Source organism: Lissotriton vulgaris, chromosome 9 (assembly GCF_964263255.1).
Source record: "Lissotriton vulgaris chromosome 9, aLisVul1.2, whole genome shotgun sequence".
In the NCBI taxonomy this organism is placed as follows: domain Eukaryota; kingdom Metazoa; phylum Chordata; class Amphibia; order Caudata; family Salamandridae; genus Lissotriton; species Lissotriton vulgaris.
The window spans coordinates 985,158,410-985,178,311 of NC_141697.1; the positions used below are offsets into that span (position 1 = coordinate 985,158,410).

Below are 19,902 nucleotides of genomic sequence, written 5' to 3' on the forward strand. Positions count from 1 at the left end.
GACCACCTGTACTAAAAAGAACAACCACCTAAGAATAAAATACATTTAGGGGTATAGGTAAGAACACATTACACATGATGCAAAACCAACATTCAGAGGTGTAGGGAAGGAAAACACATGATGCATAAAACATACATTCAGCGGTGTAATAACATGGCACATGATGCATCAATCACATTCAGAGGTGCAGGGAAGGAAAAACACATGATGCATAAACCAACGCATTCAGAGGTGTAAAATCAAGGAAGACACATGATGCATAAAAACATTCAGAGGTGCCAGAACATAACTCAATAGCGCAAAAACACATGATGCCTAAAAACATTCAGAGGTGTAAGATCAAGGTGCGTAATCATATTAAATGCATTACATTTCCTAGCACAACATCACATTGCGCAAAACTCACATTAGGCAATTACCATCACATAGATCATCACATTGCGCCTAAATAAAATCACATACCAGCCCCCATCCAATAAAGGGACTAAAGAGCCCTGTGTCCAGAATGTCAGGGCGTGCTGCCAATGCAGCACCAAACAGGGGTGCGCCACTGGCGCAAAACCTAAACGTTGCAGGTGTCCACTACTTGCTGGGCACCTGAGGACAATCCCAAGCGCCTAAACGGTGCAGCTGCCTACTAATTGCTGGGCAGCTGGGAAACAAATTTGCGACAGGGGCGGTCACTAGCCCCTAGAATAAATCTGCGCCCTCTGTTGGAGCCCCACAGGCTCTGAACATCACACATGCCCCAAACGTTGGAGCCTCGCTGGGCTCTACAACCACTTAATGCTCCGGAGCCTCTCTGGGGCTCTAAAACAACAATGGGGCCCTGGAGCCTCTCTGGACTCGTGAACAACTGCGGCGCCTTCTTGAGCCTCCCTGGGCTCTCAGAAACCAATAGGGCGCCTGGAGCCTCTTAGGCTCTGAAGAAATGCGGGCAGGGAGCCTCTCAGGCTCATCAAACAAGGAACTGGCCCCTCGAGTCTCTCGGGACTCGTACACAAAATGCGGCCGTCGTGGGAGTCCCTCCTGGACTCAAAAAACACAGAGATGCCGCCTCGAGCCTCTCAGGCTCGTAAATTCAAATGTGCCCGGGAGCCTTCTCAGGCTCCACATACCGTTGGAGCGGCCCGCTGCCATCCGGGGCCGCTCTGACCTTTACTTTGAGCCCCCAGCCCTCCCGCAATCACCGGCTGCTTCCTGACTCCTCCGGTGGCGGTCCTGGGCGGCGGGGCTCAGTCCACGAGCTCCTGCTTCTCTCTCTGGGCTCTCCCCTCCTCACTAGAGCCCCGTGAGCAGCAGCAGCCTTTCTCCTTCGTGCTGCGGCGCCGAGGGCGGGACTTCCGGTCGGGCCATGCTGGGATTGGCCAGCGCACAACTGCTTCCGGGTCGCCGTGGGCAGCGCGGCGGCCCCTTCCAGGCACTAGTGGCTGGCGGATAATTACAGAGGGGTAAGCTCCCTCGTTAAATACAAATATGAAGCGAGGTAGGCACACGCTATGCTCGCAATTTCGGGCAAATGCCGGGTGGGCACCGGCCAAAGCAATCAAGGCGCCCCCAGGTGCCAGAACACAAATAAGCGCTCCTAGCGCTATATGTGAAAACAAAGGGCCAAAGCTGCAGTAACAAGTCCCTGCAAAGTTCTTCAGGGGATGCAGCAAAGTCCTGGGGGGATAGGAAGAAGGTCCAAAGGATCACAGGGCAAAGCAAAGTCCCCCAATCAGCCCAGGCAAGGCAGAGGGGTCCCCCAGAAGTCCTCCAGGCATCCAGGGGCTGGGCAGGGCTCAGGGAGGCAAGCCTTCCCCGGAGCCCAAGCAGCAGCACACCCCTGGCAGGATTCAAGTCAGAAACAAGAACAAATTGTAAGGGGAACACAGCCCCTTTTTATACTGTAAATGCCTTTTTCTAGCAGGGTGCAGGCAGTGTGAGAAACAGCTAGAAATAGTTAAAGGGAATATCTTTCACTGGCCAGGCTAGGGACATCAGACGCACCCCAGGGGGTGGAGCCAGCATTGTGTGGGGAAAACCCAGCCTCATTCAGGACCCTCAAACCAGGCGGTCAATCCACAAGCAGGCCCAGGCTCACTCCTCCCCTCACATCAGCATGCTAAACACTCCATTCACCACCGGGGCAGACCCTCCCAGACTCTTGGAGCCAGGCACACCAGCCAGCCTCAGCCAATCGCACGCCAGACACAAATTACACAAATATGCCAACTTCTAAAAGTGGCACTTCTACACTAGACACAATCATGCCGCATATACCATTGCGCAGCATTCAATCTCACGAGTTCGCACATACCAAACTCGACCCTGCACTCCCCACACATCAGAAACTACCATGGGCATACATATTCCCCATTCATTCCTATGGGAGGGCAGGTCACTCACCACACATACACAGAGAGCTCACGCACTTTACACTGTACCACAGTGAAAAAAAGTGTGCAGAGGCCTAAAATCACCAACACCAGGTCACAGAAACAGGCTAGGAAAAAGCAAAAAGTCTCAGGGTGAACCTGCCAAAAGGGCCGGGTCCAACAAATACCATTCACAAAACAAATTGCTTAAACTTAAACATGGGCGAGACCTATTGCATTTCCAATGCTTGTTTTGTTTGGGGGATGCGTTTGCTCCACGGATCCCTCATGGTGGCCGTTGTGGAGATGAGGCAAGCTAATGCCCAGAGTTGCCGAGTGTGATCCCTGGTTAGAGTAGGCACTGAGGTGAGAATTATCGAGTCCGCTGACCCTGGTCCACGACCCTGCCGCGTCTGGAATTAAACCCTGGTCCCGGGCCGTTCTCTGCTTCCGGGTCTGCTGCCTCTAACCAGTGAGCCACACCACTCCACATCATGATAGGGCGGCAGCCGCTCCGCTGCGTCTGCCGAAAGGGACCCGGCAGTCACTTCGCTGCAGTAAAATTGGAGCGGCCAGGTCTGGACCCATTGCTGTGGCTTGCAGCCTCGCAACAATAGTGAGTGCAGCCGAGTGCATTAATAATCACTAAGCGAGGGGGACTGTTTGTTTTAAACACAGCATCTAATATGGGCAGGCGCCTGTTTCTAAGCAATCCAATTTTGTATGTAACAGAGTTGAGTACATGAAGATCCGGTGATTGGACAAGGATTACACAATACCTATAAATGCAGAGACCAACCACGCTTATAAGACTGAGGTTTCCAGATTCTATGTAGGACAATGTATTCTTGGGGCAAGATATAGAGCTTATCCTTGCTCAAATTGGTGTAATTTCACATATTTATATATTTCCCTAGTTTCGTTACTTGATTTCGTGCACGAGAAAGTGTCACTCATATTCCTTGAAATGTCACTCATAATTACACAAAAATTAGGAAAATGCCACACACAGCAATCTGAAACCTTGGCAGCTATGCAATCCAAGATTGACAATGCTGAGCTAAAGCTATTGAAGATTATTAAAACCCATGGGTCTTTGCTGGGGTTGCAGATGGCGCAGGAACAAGGCAGGACCCCATAATAATGTTTGCAAATCATGAGTGTTAATTAAGTCCAGCACTGCAATTTAAAAATGGTTCTGCTTGTTAGAGGACCGGTGCGGCGTGAAAGACTACTATGACACATTAGACGAACCCCTTCTGGTCAGGGCGGTGCAATTTGGTTAACCGAAATTAAAAGTATTATCTCACAGACGATTGGCGAATTAGACTCTTCCAAGGCCTGGCCCTCACCCCGGCTCGCAGGTTCCATCGCTCCAATCTAATGACTCGCCCACGATTTCGGGACCTTGACCTCCAATCAAAATGCCTTTGACGCAAAAGGAAAGAACGAGGTGATTTTTGCAGCTAAGGTCGACAAATATACCAGAACTCATTTCATCCATACTAATATAATAAAGAGAGAGCCCAAACCTTTGAGGCGGGTAATCTCAGGAACCACAGCACCAATCACAACACCCAATACAGCGTTGGAAAGGGCAGTTGCAGCAGAAGGACATAGGCTATGAAGACGCCCACCATATACATTTAAAAGTTAAAAGAACCATGCCAGCAAAGTAGTCCCTTGTGGGCGTGTGCTGGGGGAGTTACAAACCCTCGGGGCGTGTGGTACGTTCCGCCCTTCATATCATGTCTCATATCGTGTGCTAATCCCACCCTGCTCCCTTTAAATACCCCTGCACCCCATAATAATAACCCACCCTTACTCCTTAAAATACCCCAACACCCTTAAACACTAACCTATCTTAACCCTATAAATATACCCTGTACCCCAAAACCCAAACCTATCCCTAAACCCTAAAAATACCCCTGTACCCCAAAACCCAAACCTAGCCCTGAACCATAAAAATACCCCTGTACCCCAAAACCCAAACCTAGCCCTGAACCATAAAAATACCCCTGTACCCCGAAACCCAAACCTAGCCCTGAACCATAAAAATACCCCTGTACCCCGAAACCCAAACCTAGCCCTGAACCCTAAAAATACCCCTGTACCCCAAAACCCAAACCTACCCGAACCCTAAAAATACCCCTGTACCCCAAACCTAGCCCTGAACCCTAAAAATACCCATGTACCCCAAAACCCATCCCTATCCCTAAACCCTAAAACCATCCCTGTACCCCATAACCCAAAACTATATCTGAACCCTTAAAATACCCAAACACCCCAAAACATATACCTCAGTACCCCAAAACATATACCCCTATACCCATACTTACCTTATCCAAACATTAAAAAAACATGCTTTTACCATTCATGCATTAACAACTAATTTAGTTGTAAATGTATGCGTGGTAAAAGCATATAAAATGTAATGCCATGCGTTATAATGGCATTGCGGAGTCATGGTACTTTCGTAATGAAAGTATGCAGAGTGATGGTATGCGGAAAGAAAGCTGCGGAATAATGGGTGTTTACCCTCTCCCGGTAAGTACATTGGTGGCACGGCGGCCCACATCTCCAGCAACATACTCATATTTTTTCACCACCCATTTGAAAAATGCACAGATCTTTCTCATTGACGGCCAGCACCGACATACACTTTTAGACACACCTCCAGCCACAAGTTTTACAATTGCGAACTTTAGAGCTGGGGAGCTACGTTCAAATCTCAGTATCAGCTCAACATCCTGTGATTCCAGGCAAATTGCTTTGTCTCCCCGTGCCTACCACAAATGAATGTGTTCTTCTGTAATGTAAATTTTGCTCATGCCATGTTGTCGAGTTCGCGCTATATAAAATTGCAAGGAAAAATAAAGTAGGGAAACTCGAGTTCACACACTACTGAACGCGCACAGTGCATCAGCAATGCACTGTGAATCGGAGCGTTTCACAGGCCTGTCACAGATAAGAAATGCTATCAAAACGAAATCCTACAAAACAATATACTACTTGCCGGCAGCAATTCATACCCGGACAACGTCGGGACGGGCTGCTAGTTGTCAATAAGGGCACAGACCGGAATAAAATGAGTACATTTAGGCTGTTAATCTGTATGAAAATAGAAAGGCTGGCGGCAGCATCGACCGCTCTGAGTCTAATGTGTGTGTTAATGAAAGAAAGCCTGCATTTCGCGTCCAAAAGCAGTTTTTCACTGCCGTTTTGATGTTATGCATTAAAAAGAATACTTATTGAAAACCAGTTGTCTTTTGTTCATGTGCGCCTCGGCAGCAGCTATTAGATGTTCAGCTGATTAGCAAACATGTAGAAACTCCCAGCGAGGCAAGTAGTACTTTAAAAAAAAACACGCCCGCGAGTGGTGCGCGCGCCACAGCTAGCCATATGTTTTCAATTATCGCGCCAGTGTCTGGGCATGATAATTGAAACCACATGGGCTTTGGTGCGCATAACAGACACCACTAGGCCATGGGCGGAGCATTGCGCCAGCCTTTGGCATATTGCGTGCTCAGTTTAAAATAAACAGGCACTGAAATCCCAATAACAGAAGCCAAAACAAAAAACACACGCCCGAGCATGTGCAATTCCATGGTCCGTTTCGGAAGCCCGGACTTAAGGATTCTCACCTGCGCGAACAGTGCTGCGTGCTGCACGCTAAGAGTGAGCCCCAAGAAACATAGAATCAACATGGGGAAAACGCTTTTTGACCCCCCCCTCCCTTTTTTCCTCGGACCGCTTCATGCTTACCCTGACACTTTCCAGAAAGCAGTTGAAGTGACCAACACATTTGTTTTGAGCATTTCGTGAAGATTCATCAAACGGCGACAAAGTTATTAGCAAAACAAAAAAACACGTTTTCCTATCGAAACTAGGAACTAACTATAACTACCTACTGGCAGTAAGTAATATATATAATTTGGGACAAGACAGAGGTTAGACGAGGAAGAACCAAAACAACAAGGGTGCCAACACACACCGGAATTTTAGGGCATTAAAGAGATCTTTTTTAGAGTGCACCTAATACCATCTGCACCTCTTAACACAATTTTCATTGTCCAAAACTTTTACAAACCATAAACTCACAGGAATACCCAGGTTTGATAACTGCAGCCAAAAAGATAATCAATCCACTGTGACAATTGCGGCTAGGAAATCCACAAAGCAAGAGCCCAAAGTCCCCCGAGATGGGTACTTACTTGGCACATATTGTGGAGGTTACTTGTCCCACAAGGAAATGCTGCCTCCTCAATTGGAACAGTTTATTTTCTGTCAACCATGTACTTAGAGTTCAGTCTAACAGTATAATTAGTCTAACAAGAGGCTGGGCCATCACATCTTGATTTCTTATACCATAGATTATTTATGATTCCTTTCCACAAAAGGAGTAGTCTCCGATCCAATAATATAATTAGTAGAAGTAATGAAGCCCATCTAGAACCAGCTCGAATGCGCAAGCGCAACGGCAAGCGAGACCTAAAAACAACTCTTTACAACGGAATGCAGTAAGCCATCCGAACCGGACGCTCTACTAAGTAACAGAGGCTGAATGATTTTAATGTTGTTTGATTAGGACAAAAATGTACATTGGTTACAATCTCTTTAGTTAAGGATGGAGACAACAATCCTGGATTTAAACCAGTTATGAATTAAAGAAACAGACAGGCATTTAATTACTTAACATCTTTTAATAATCGAGGCACTTAATAAAGGTCAAAGGTCTTAAAATGTACTCAGCAATACAGATCGAGTTTCCTCCAGTAAATTTGCCACACTTACTTTGCTAGCTCCAATGCAACATCCAGTAGAACAATCAAATAAAGCATTACTCTATAACGAGCGTGTGCCCCTTTGCTTAACCTGCCAGGGTTGAAGGACTGGGTTCTTTTGGACCCAGCGGTGCCAGGGCACAACACCTGAAACCTTCGTGGGTAACCTGCTCCGGCGTACAAGTCACAGAGACACGGGACACTTCCTTCGGCGTCAAAGATTCAAGGTTTATTTACTGCAGGGAACACAGAGATCACAGGAAGTACATCAAGTGTAGTTCGGGGAGACTGCTTCAAATTGGTTCTGTGGATCGCTCCTTTTATACAGTTTTTACCCATAGGATAACATGATACACAAAAGTTTACAACCCGGTTCCCACAATTAGCCCCCAGAGGGGTCGCTTTGGTCACTTTGAAACACACAAGGTCCGGAACATAAGTGCGGAAACATTTGGCGGTTCCCAACTGTAAAAACCCATCTTCCCACCATTAGCAAATTCCAATCAGCAGTAAAGTAGATCGAAATAGGAACGAAGACAGGTGCAGAGGAAGACGGAGACAGTGGGGAGATCGGAAAGGGTGTAAAAGGGGAGGTAACGGGAAACACGAGATACAGGCATCAAAGGGACGTGCCTAATGAGATGCACGGCTGAGACAATAAGTCCGTGCGGCAAGATGAGCCTCAAGCGGCGCCATCTGCCTTACAGCAGCAACCCCCTCGTCATAAAGACACTTACAAAGAACATGTGTCTTCCGCAAATATCTTGGGAGTCCCAGGGTCGCGAAGCGGACAGCGTCCGTTCGCTGGCTACTTGAGGGCAAGAGACAAAATGGATGCCGTATCTAAGATGGAACCCGTGGGTACAGATGAAAAACCCACATAACAAACGAACGGTTTAAGTTAGCACAGCGAAACTGCGCACACTTACTAAACTCGTCATTTGCGGTTCATACATACCAGACTCGACCATATTCGTGCGAGTCGAAAACACCACTTACAATTGTCACGGAACCTCAGGGTGGACTGCATGTAAATCACTGTTTGACCTGATGTGCCCTCAGCCATGGTAAATTAGGTGTAGTCCGTGACCTGATGTGCCCTCAGCCATGGTAATTAGGTGTAGTCCGCTCCTGACATGTTCACCAAGGGGGCAGACGTGTTTATAGAGCAATGCTTTGACAATAACTTTAGTTTTTAGAAGAATAATAATGGCCTTGTGAGACATACCAATTTTTTAAACTATTAGGAGATATTCATGTTCCTCAGCCTACCGACTAAGGGGCCGATTCTGATGCCGTCGGAAACAAGCTCTGCGGAATCGGCTGTTTGGATACCTTTCCAGTCAACCCATTTTGATGAGGTTGGTCGGAAAGGAATCCGAACCAGATTTCCGGAGGGTTTGCGACAGGCTCGGAGAGCCCGACTGCCATTCAGAAATCCTCCAGCTATCCCTCGGGCGCCTCTTTCCGGCCGAGAGATTACGATGGAAGATTCCCACAGCCGTTCTATGCCGGCCTTTTCGACACAGAGAGGATGCGGGAATCCCACTTTGGTGCCCCCAGCAGGTCCCCCGTTGGTGCAACACAGTCGATGGGGACCTAGGGGGCAACTATGGTGCCCACGTTGATCCCTGCAGCCTGTAGCAGGCACCTCAAGGTGCCTGCCACAGGGTACAGGGTGGAACTGCACCTCAGCTCTTTTCCATGAGAGCATGCATTCCGTTCGGAACGCATGGTCCCATGGTAAAGAATAGGAGTACGGCCTAACAGTGTTCAGTCACATCCTACTTCCTGGATTGGGACTAACGACAGGAGGACTTTTGGTCCCAGTTCCCAAACTATGTCGCCCAGACTCCGGTCCGTCCGACATCGGAATTGTCCCCAAGTGTGGAGGATGTGTTATTGGAATCGTGTTTCTGTCCAGAGTAGGTCTATTAAAATGTTGCGAGGCTGAAACACACCAACACAAATAAGGCAATAATTGTAGAAAAATTATAGAATCCATACTAATATAATAAAGAGCCCAAACCTTTGAGGCGGGTAATGTCAGGAACCACAGCACCAATCACAACACCCAATACAGCGTTGGAAAGGGCAGTTGCAGCAGAAGGACATAGGCTATGAAGACGCCCACCATATACATTTAAAAGGTAAAAGAACCATGCCAGCAAAGTAGTCCCTTGTGGGCGTGTCTGCGTTGTGCTGTGGGCGTGACAAATGCTGGGGGCGTGTGGTACGTTCCGCCCTTCATGCCATGTCTCATATCGTGTGCTAATCCCACCCTGCTCCCTTTAAATACCCCTGCACCCCATAATCATAACCCACCCTTACTCCTTAAAATACCCCAACACCCTTAAACACTAACACATCTTAACCCTATAAATATACCCTGTACCCCAAACCCAAACCTATCCCTAAACCCTAAAAATACCCCTGTACCCCAAAACCCAAACCTACCCCTGAACCATAAAAATACCCCTGTACCCCAAAACCCAAACCCAGCCCTAGCCCTGAACTTTAAAAATACCACTGTACCCCCAAACCTACCCCTGAACCATAAAATACCCCTGTACCCCCAAACCTAGCCCTGAACCCTAAAAATACCCCTGTACCCCAAAACCCAAACCTAGCCCTGAACCCTAAAAATACCCCTGTACCCCAAAACCCAAACTTACCCCTGAACCCTAACAATACCCCTATACCCCAAACTTAGCCCTGAACCCTAAAAATACTTCTGTACCCCAAAACCCATACCTATCCCTAAACCCTAAAACTATCACTGTACCCCATAACCCAAAACTATATCTGAACCCTTAAAATACCCAAACACCCCAAAACATATACCTCATTATCCCAAAACATATACCCCTATACCCATACTTACCTTATCCAAACATTTTAAAAAACATGCTTTTACCATTCATACATTAACAACTAATTTAGTTGTACATGTATGCGTGGTAAAAGCATATAAAATGTAATGCCATGCGTTATAATGGCATTGCGGAGTCATGGTACTTTCGTAATGAAAGTATGCAGAGTGATGGTATGCGGAAAGAAAGTTGTGGAATAATGGGCGTTTACCCTCCCCCAGTAAGTACATTGGTGGCACGGCGGCCCACATCTCCAGATCTCTCTCATTGATGGCCAGCACCGTCATACACTTTTAGACACACCCCCCGCCACAAGTTTTACAATTGCGGACTTTAGAGCTGGGGAGCTACGTTCGAATCTCGGCATCAGCTCAACATCCTGTGATACCAGGCAAATTGCTTTGTCTCCCCGTGCCTACCACAAATTAATGTGTTCTTCTGTAATGTAAATTTTGCTCATGCCATCGAGTTCGCGCTATATAAAATTGCAAGGAAAAATAAAGTAGGGAAACTCGAGTTCACACACTACTGAACGCGCACAGTGCATCAGCAATGCACTGTGAATTGGAGCGTTTCACAGGCCTGTCACATATAAGAAATGCTATCAAAACGAAATCCTACAAAACAATATACTACTGGCCGGCAGCAATTCATACCCGGACAAAGTCGGGAAGGGCTGCTAGTATTCTATAAAGATAGAGAAAATTAAGCAGACAAAATAAGTGTGAGATGCTTAAATTAACCTGCCTCAGAGCAGTAACTTGAATTCTCCATGCTAGCTTAGTGATTAGTATGTTCAAAATTATAAAGAACTAAAATAAGCTTTTGGGGAATAAGATTGAAAATGTTTCCATTCTTCTATGTAGCGTACTAGAACCATCCAAGAGAGAAGTTGTATTACAAATTGTTTCATAGTAAAAGGAAATATTACCATGTAACTTCGATTCTTTTTTTCCCCCGCAGATAGTTGCACTATCCACATTGTATAACTCCCAATCACCTCACAGGTCGCAGGGGACACCAACACCTAAGCTATCAAAACTGACCCTAATGGAGATGCATGACAATTCTCTGCCCTTGAACCTGCCACTTTAGGTAACTATGGGTACCACTACATAATAGTGCAGTTTACAAAATGTCAGTGTATTTTGACTAGGTTTCTGTAGGAAAGTGAGTTTCTGTTGCAGTAACCTCACTTTTTGCCAGACTACTGATGCATTTTGACTCGATGTGCCCTGGGTCCCTGTCAATCAGGTTCCCAGGGCCTGTGCTCTTTCCCCAAAACTAACCCAATTGGCATCTCTAGCCCCAGGTCAGCCCTTGGTAAAGGGCAGGTACCCAGGACACTGTGACCAGAGAAGGCCTCTAAGGGCTGCAGCACTTAGTGTGCCACCCTTAGAGATCCTGTAGCATTACACTCACACACTGCCTTTGCAGGCAGCGTGTTTTAGTGCAGAACAAAGTGAAGAGTCGACATGGCACACATCTGAGTGCCATGCCTACAACTCACTGCCCTGGCATAGGTCAGTGACCCCTCTAGCTGGATGCACTATACCAGCGGTGAGGGTACAGGTGCATGAGCTCTGTGCCCCTACAGTGTCTAAGTCCATTCTTAGACATTGTAAGTGCAGTGCTTCCATTAAGTATATATGGTGCTGGGAGTTTGTTATTACGAACTCAACAGCACCATAATGGCTACACTGAAAACTGAAAGTTTGGTATGAAACTTCTCAGCACATTAAACCCACACTGTGCCAGTGTGGGATTTAATGAAAAATGCACACAGAGGGCATCTTAGAGTTGCCCCCTGAAAACTAACCTACCACTAGTGTCCAGGCTGAGTGGCTGCTTTCAGCTGCCACCACCAGACAAGTTTCTGGACCCCTGGGTCGAGAGACTGCTGCTCTCTGGGGCCTGAAACAATGCACATTCTGGGACAACGTGCTAAGCCCCATCCCCCAGGATGGGCAGGGTTCACGAAGGGGAAGATTCAAAGGCTTGCTGCCTTTGTGAGGTTCCCAGGCCACTTGCTGCTCTCAGCAACTAGTCCCCACTGGTTCGGACCCCCACTTGGGGCAGGAGAACCAGTGGACAAACAAGTGAGGAAGAGAGGTGAGCCCACCTCTGCCAACTCCACCACTCAGGTGGGGGAGGCGAGGTGAAGCACAACTCTCAGTCCATGCCATCTTGAAGACGAGGGGGGGCTCAGCCAACCAGGGACAGGCTCATGCCCCCTCCCACTGGAGGTAGGGGGTGTACCTTTTACCTATCTATAACACCTCTAAATCTAGAATTTAGGGGCACCCCCGAACCTAGCTTCCTCAGACAAGAAGAAACTACAAGAAGAAGACTGACCAAACAGCCGTGCAGCCGCTAACAAGAGGAACACGCTCACTGACTTGGCAACAGCCCTAACGGCCTATCTCCAGGTTGAATGCCTGAGTGTCCTCAAGTCAGCAACCTCGAAAACCCCAGAGGACCTGCCTGCCTTATTCCACAAAGACTTCATCTCCCGTGAACACAGGATATGTTCATCTTCAACCTCGGTCCTTGGCCAGAAACCGCGAATCCGCACCACTCTGCACCTGTCGTCCACGGCCCGAGCTCGAGTGGGCTAACACCGCGAGGAGGTCACCCCGGCGATCCTGATCCGTGATTTGGTGACCCCCGACCTGCCTCAAGCCTCCAGCTAACACCTGCAGTCTAAATCCAGAAGGCCCCCCCAACCGCAACCAGGAGCTGGTAAGAAGTTCCGACCCCTAAAAGCACCCCTGTACCAGACGCCCCCACGGCCTTATGTACCCAAACCGACGATGTCTAATCAACCCCTAACTTCCCAACTTACCTCTTGAAGTGGTGGTCGCACTCAGAAGACCTTCGTCCCCAAGCCTGCAGTGCCTTTGCAAACCAGAGGTTACCTATTGAAAACAACAGGGCGCCCAATGTCGAAACAGCACCCTGCACCCGGCCGCCCTAGTGCCGCTGAGGGTGCAACTTTGGTGCTACTTTGTTTCCCCATTTCCCCGGAGCTAAAGTCCAGGAGCTTTGCTCCCACACCCAAGTGGCCTGCTCGTCAGAAGCCACCAACCGGAGGCCCCCTGTCCCCTATTGGAGAACACTGGGCCTCATCACTCTGCACCTGGGCGCCCTAGTGCCGCTAAGGGTGCAACAAGAGTGCATCCTTGACACTGGGGACCCCTGAGTCTAACCCCAGAACCTCAACTCCCACTACCAAATACTTACCTCAAAACCGATAACACTATTTTCCTCCATAGGATAACATGGAAACTTTTCACAGAAAAACAGTCAAAGTGAGGAGTTTGAGAAACTAAAGAAATTCTTTAAAATTACATTATCTAACAAAAACGAATTAACTTACCTGTTTTCAAGAAATGTCCCAGAGTAGTATCTAGGTATACTACTCTGTGTATGCCTAGTAATCTCAAAAGTTACTTACCTGCTATTTTACTAAAAAGCCTTTTCAAGTTTATGTACTGCATTTACAAAGTATTGCATTTCTCTGCATCCATACTGTAAATCAAACCAACATGCATATACAATCATTCAAACTGTATTACTACTGTAAAGTATTTATTGCTTACATGTGCCAGGCTTGCTTGGTTCTAGAAAATAAAATAACTAAAAGAATATTTTTATACAGAAACCATTGGTCTGAAGTTCAGTCTGAGTGTGTGAATTCATTTGCTGACTGAGTGTGTACAACAAATGCTTAACACTGTCCTCGGATACTGCTTTACTGCGCGACCACACTACCACAAACAGAGAGTGAGGTGCTATTTAACTTTACTTCTGCCTACCTTTGGGGTTCCACTAGACTCTGTATATACTTTACCAAAGTGAGGTATAGTGTGCACAGAGCCAGCTTCCTACAGTTTCTATAATACAGCGATCACTGTTAAGAATTTCATAGCATATGTATTCTTTATATGTATTACCATATTTGGGACTAGGAATTAGTATGGATACATAAAATATAAAAGCTTCACGGTTGTCGACAGATCAAAAAGAACACGCTGTCCGTTGGGATTCTTTAAACTCTTGTAATGTCTGGTCCAGTGCTTTGGTGTTTTCCAGCACCAGCACTTAATCAGCAGCACTGGCATAATGAAAAGCAACATATGCATTTGGTAGTCCTTGACACTAGGCATAGCTTCAGGCAGAAACACAATGCCAAATACACAAGCTGGCAGACACACGTGCATGCACAGTGAGACTGCGAAGAGGTTATCAGATCTGGATCCAACCTATGCACTCCTCACCTTCTGGGCTGTTCAGGCTCTCAACTCTCACACATTGTCTCGGGCCAACAATGAGGTGATTTTGCTGTGGCTCCTGTAGTCACTCTTCTTTCCTGGCCCATTGTCCACACACGCACACAGTGCAAGTGGTTGTGGGGCCTGCAACAAGTCCAACTCATTGTGACTTTGCCTGATTTAGAGTGGATGCATATGGAGACATTGTATTCCCACAGGCCAACACAGGGTGCAGTTCTGGTTTAGCTTACAGCCCTTTGCTTGATTTGGCAGGAAGCCACTCTAAGGGTCGTAAGATAAGCAGTGCTGTCTTCTTTAATGTACATAATACCTCTAAGCAACATACTGGGGTGAGCTTCACTATGGAGAGCTGCATCAAGGGTGTTGGCGAGCTACTAATAGCTTCCGAGCTGCCACTGGAGACCCATGCCATAGAATATTTCTTTAAAACAAGACTTATTGGCTTTGTCAATGCTTGCTTAATACTGTTGCTCTGATGCACAAAGATCTTGGGCAAACAATTTCTCATAGGTCAAACACTAGCAATCCGGAGAAATATCTTAAAATTACAGCCTGTAACCTAAACAGAACTGATGTACAGAATGCTGAACAATGTCAAACATTCACCCCAGAACAGAGATCCTTGCTCGCTGTGCCACTGGATTCAAGCTAGCCTGGCTGATATGGGGCGATGCCAGAAACCAGTCCTAGTATGCTTGTTTCCGGTCCAGGGGGGACCTGGCTTGGCAGTTCATGCTGGACTGTTCCTATGAGGAGCTGGGTCAAGACTGGATTGCATACGGCTGGCTCCAAACTGGGGTGGCGTAGTGAGCAGAAGAACAATGGATCTAACCCAGATCACTTGACTGGGAATGAACGTTTGACTCATTCAGCATTCAGTCCATCATTTGTGGCACAGCACACGCACCTGTAAACTCACAGCAGGATGCACACACACAGTGCACTGGGCCAAAGCATAGCCTTCAACAGCAAAATTTCTTAAAAGTCAAGAGGGTCCAGCGAGACAGACATTTGCCCCTCTAGTCTTCTAGGTCAGTGCTGGCACAGGAGTCTCTGATTCAGATGTTTAACTGGAAAAGCCACCTGTTGCTTTATTTGCAACTCTATGTTAAGGACCTCTGCCTCGACCTGTGCTGAATGAAACAGTTACCTCGAAATCCATGAACAAGCCAATTCCTTGTTCCAACTCGACACTCCCCAACGGCAACTTAAGGGTTATGGATCAGTTGTTAAAGCAAAAACAAAACCAGCTTCAGAGAACCACCAGGACCTGAATAACGAGGCCTTTTCCTCCACTTGTGTGTGATAGGCTAATAAGGACTCAAGTATTTGGCGTTTTCCTTTTTCTGATCCAGTCCCATTTTTTGTTGTTCCCTATGAAGGTTAGGCGAGTTGGGCACCAAGTCTCTTCCTCACGCAGGAGGGCATGGGAATAGTCAGAAAATGAAAATTGCCCCCTCATTGAACCATCGCATTAAGTGAACGAGCGCCATGAGCAAGCCCAGTAGTCATTGCCTTAAAGGAATTCTGATACGTCCTTACTGTCCTCTGTTCCTTTTCAGTATTTTCTTTCCGTAATCTTTATGTCCTTTCCACCCTTCCATTCACCGTCTTTCCACCTCTCCATCCCTCTATCTTTTCAATCATTCACCCATATCTGCAGCCATCTTGCCACCATCCATCCCTCAATCTATAAATTTTTCGATCCGTTCATCTTTCCCTCATCCGCACCCATTTCTACCATGCTTTGTTTCATTTCTTCTTCCGCCCCATAGTTCATTCATACTATCCACTTACACTGGTATTTATTTACAAGCTCCTGTTTGAAGGCTAGCGCTTCTCCCTTATTGTAGGAAAGGGAGCTATAAACAAATAGTTTAATGTTTCATGTTAATCAGAACTGTCCAGTGGCACCCACCCCCACTGAAGCTGCTAAGGGGAGGAGGGTTATAGACGCCCCTGCAGGTATATCATGCGTTCTTCTAAGGCAGTAATATCTCTGTTTTTCCCAAAATGTTATTACTTGCCTCTACCGAGGGCACCCTACCTTCCATCTGTCATACAAGTCGCCCAATCCCCATGTACAGCGACGACGCTGGGAGGTGGTTCTTGACAAAGTTGTCCAGAGACTATCCAATCAGTGATTAGAACCAAATACCTTCTGCTCCAATTCTTTTGAGGGGGGAGGGGGGGTTAGAAGGTAAATGTCTGCCTGCTGGGATAACTATTGAGCTCTGTAAAGCATTCCCACAACCTGTCAACAGTGTCGTTGAAAAAAGAGCTGAGGTACACAGGAGAGGCAGCGCAGCTGCCACACCCTGGGACACAAGTGGCGCTTCCCAACACAGTGACAGCGTGGGAAATGTTTTTGGGGGAACCGGCCTGGCAACTACGAGAAAAGAAAAACTGCAGAGAAAACATTACAAATGAAAAGTCTATGTATCGACTCCACTGAGGCGAAAACGGAATTATTGCGGTGTCTTCCATAATCTCTACAGAGAAGCCTCCGGCATTTTTCGTTCACTATCTCCTCCGTTGTCTCTCCTCAGCCATCTCTGTGACCGAAAGCCCCTGCACGCCACAGCTCTCCAAGATACCTCCTCTCCTCCCCTGCTACCTCTATAAGATAAGGTCCACGAATCACTAACACAGAATAAGTGAGGATCCCTAAACAATGCTCCTTCTCTGCCGTATTAATGGGAAGAATCGTGCTCCTCCTCCCAGTCTCTGTCAGAGAAGAACCTTAAAAGCTCTCAACTTGCGCTATCTTTGAGAAGCCATTGCATCTATTCGGCTCTCCAAAGTGCAGTCCTCTGAACACTTCTCTTCCTTCTCTATAACACCAGGAAAGGTCCTGTATACGTCTTCTCCTCCACTAAACTCTGAGAGAAGCATAATGCATGTCCGCTGCCCTCTGAACACGTCCCCTCCTCAAAACTAACAGGGAAGGTCCCTGCATATCCCGCCCTTAGCCTGCTGCTGTCCGTAGGTTTGAGACCCTTGACTACCTCACCTCCTAGACTAAGAAAGAAGGACTTTGCAACCCCCAGCCCGCCCCAAGCTGCTGCCCATGGATGAAGACCCTGTCTGAACACATCTGCTCCGCTACCTCAGAGCCCACCTCGAACTCTCATGCCATTGCAAGAGAATCTCTTACGACGACAACCTACCGCTATCGCTGCGAGAAAAGGGAGCGCAGTAGGTGCAATGGCACCGGGGCCCAAAAGCCCAAGGGGCTTGCTCAACCCTGACAAGCCTGCATTTTGCTACACCAACGGCAGTCAAAGGGGCCACATTCCTTGTTACGCCACAGGGTGAGAGAGGTCGCCCTGGCGCTGGCCGTTCTTTCCCGTGTCTTCCCGCTCCCAGGAGGCACGCGGGGCTGCTGACAGATAGTGAATGAAGTTGAAAAGCGCCAGACTCACCAGTAACATTCTTCGAAGCACAATCCCAACGGCCCCCACCGCCCTCAATCCTGTTGGGGGTGGGGCAGGTCCTGCAGGCGGTACCTGTTGCTGGACAGTCCACAGACTGCCCGCGCCGTGCCCGGTGCTCCCGAGGCTCAGAAGGCGTTGTCTCGCTTCTGGAGTCACTCCTTGCTCGGCGGCTGCTTAGAATCCTGGTTTTAGGTCTGTCCGAGTGCTGGTCCTGTGATTTACCTCTGCTCCGTGCTTGTCCCCGACCAGAGACCACACTACTCCCCGTCCACCAGCTCTCAGTGCGCTTCCTGGCCGACGGCGTAGACTCCACCCCGCTGCACTTGTTCGCAGACCGAGTTTTGGCTGCCCCGCTTTCCACCCTGCACTTGTTCCCAGGATCACATTCCGCCAGTATCGTTCCGGCCCCCGGGGCTCAGCTCCACTCTCACCAGAGCCCAGTTTCGTGACGTGAACATGGAGGGGGTGGGGGCCGAACAAGAGTGAAAGCTGCCGCCCCGCCCCTGGAACAGGAGAGGGGGGGAGAGGGAGAAACTATCTGAGAGGGAGGAGCAAGTCTGAGGCGAGAAAGGAAAGGCGGGGCGGCAACATTGGCAAAGGGATGAAGAAAAGAAGGAGTGTTCAAAGGCCGATTGGCTTTGCCAATGCTGGTTTTCCTCTGGTTTCGTTAATGCGCGTTTCGTTTAATCATGGTGTTTGGAAAGCTTTATTGTTAGGGAAGATGCCGGGCCCGCCTCACCCTGAAAAAAAAAATGACGCGGAAAGGAACACGGATAAATAAGAGCGGAAAGAGGAGAATAAAGGGTAGCAGAAGAGTATTTGCAATAGAGAGCGCTACAGAGGACAAACAGTTAGGAGACAAAGACAGAAGGGAAGGATACGGGAGTACATAACAGAGACCAATAGAGAAGGGAAGGGAGGAAGTACAAGGTGACTAACAGTGAGGCAACCGAGCACGAGACTGGTCAAATTACGTGCAAGGGAAGAAGAAAAGCAAGAGAGGTGGCCAAAGACAGCAACGGACAGGATAAAGACAACAAGCATTTACAATGCAATGGTTTTGCCTTTGTTAAAGTTAGAGCTATTGGCATTGCTCTTGACATTATTTTTATTTATGTTTTTTTTAACATAAATAAATGGCATTGTCATTTACAATGCCACTAGCTTTATCTCTCGCAAATGACACACATAAACACACACAGAGCCCCCCCACACAGAGCCCCCACACACACAGCCACACAGACCCCCCCACACACACAGCCACACAAAGCTTCCTACACACACAGCCACACAAAGCTTCCCACACACACAGCCACACAGAGCCCTTCACACACACCCACACAGCACAAGCAGGCAACAGGAGCACACGGAGGCACAAGCAGGCAACAAGGGCACACAGAGGCACAAGCAGGCAACAGGGGCACACGGAGGCACAAGCAGGCAACAGGGGCACACGGAGGCACAAGCAGGCAACAGGGGCACGAAAACGGAGGCACAAGCAGGCAACAGGGGCACGAAAACGGAGGCACAAGCAGGCAACAGGGGCACGAAAACGGAGGCACAAGCAGGCGACAGGGGGACACGGAGGCACAAGCAGGCGACAGGGGGACACGGAGGCACAAGCAGGCGACAGGGGCACACGGAGGCACAAGCAGGCGACAGGGGCACACGGAGGCACAAGCAGGCGACAGGGGCACGAAAACTGAGGCACAAGCAGGCGACAGGGGCACAAAAACTGAGGCACAAGCAGGCGACAGGGGCACGAAAACTGAGGCACAAGCAGGCAACAGGGGCACACAGAGGCACAAGCAGGCAAAAGGGTCACAAGCAGGAATTGTAATTTAGACTGGGGTGAAGTGGAGAACGGTCAGTAGGGAAGTAGTGCGGCTGGTGCAGTGGTACCAGGCCGAAAGGTGAGGGGCTGTCTGCACCCCAGTTTGGACAGTTTCCACTACCTAAACAGGGATTGGTGGGAGGGGGGCGTACTTCTTGCTTGCTTTAGGGCTGTTACTTCGGGGACGCAGTGCACGCTCTTGCCTGCTGCCTGCTGCCGCCGGGACACGACAACAGGCAGGGAGAGGACAGGCTGGGAGAGGGCAGGGAGGGGACAGGCTGGGAGAGGGCAGGGAGGGGACTGGCTGGGAGAGGGCAGG

At 48.4% G+C, this 19,902-nt stretch overlaps 1 protein-coding gene across 3 annotated transcripts in view; it reads right to left on the reverse strand.

The window, feature by feature from the left end:
- Positions 1–19,902, reverse strand: part of PAK4 (p21 (RAC1) activated kinase 4) — a 223,716-nt gene that overhangs the window by 142,749 nt on the left and 61,065 nt on the right. The window contains exon 1 of one of the 3 annotated variants that reach the window (XM_086938848.1): positions 17,738–18,207. The exons of 1 other annotated variant lie outside the window; for it this stretch is intronic. The gene's annotated coding sequence lies outside the window, so the exon portion shown is untranslated. Of the gene's footprint in view, positions 1–17,737; positions 18,208–19,902 lie in introns of those variants that run through there. One more of the 3 variants, XM_086938850.1, reaches the window with a different exon arrangement.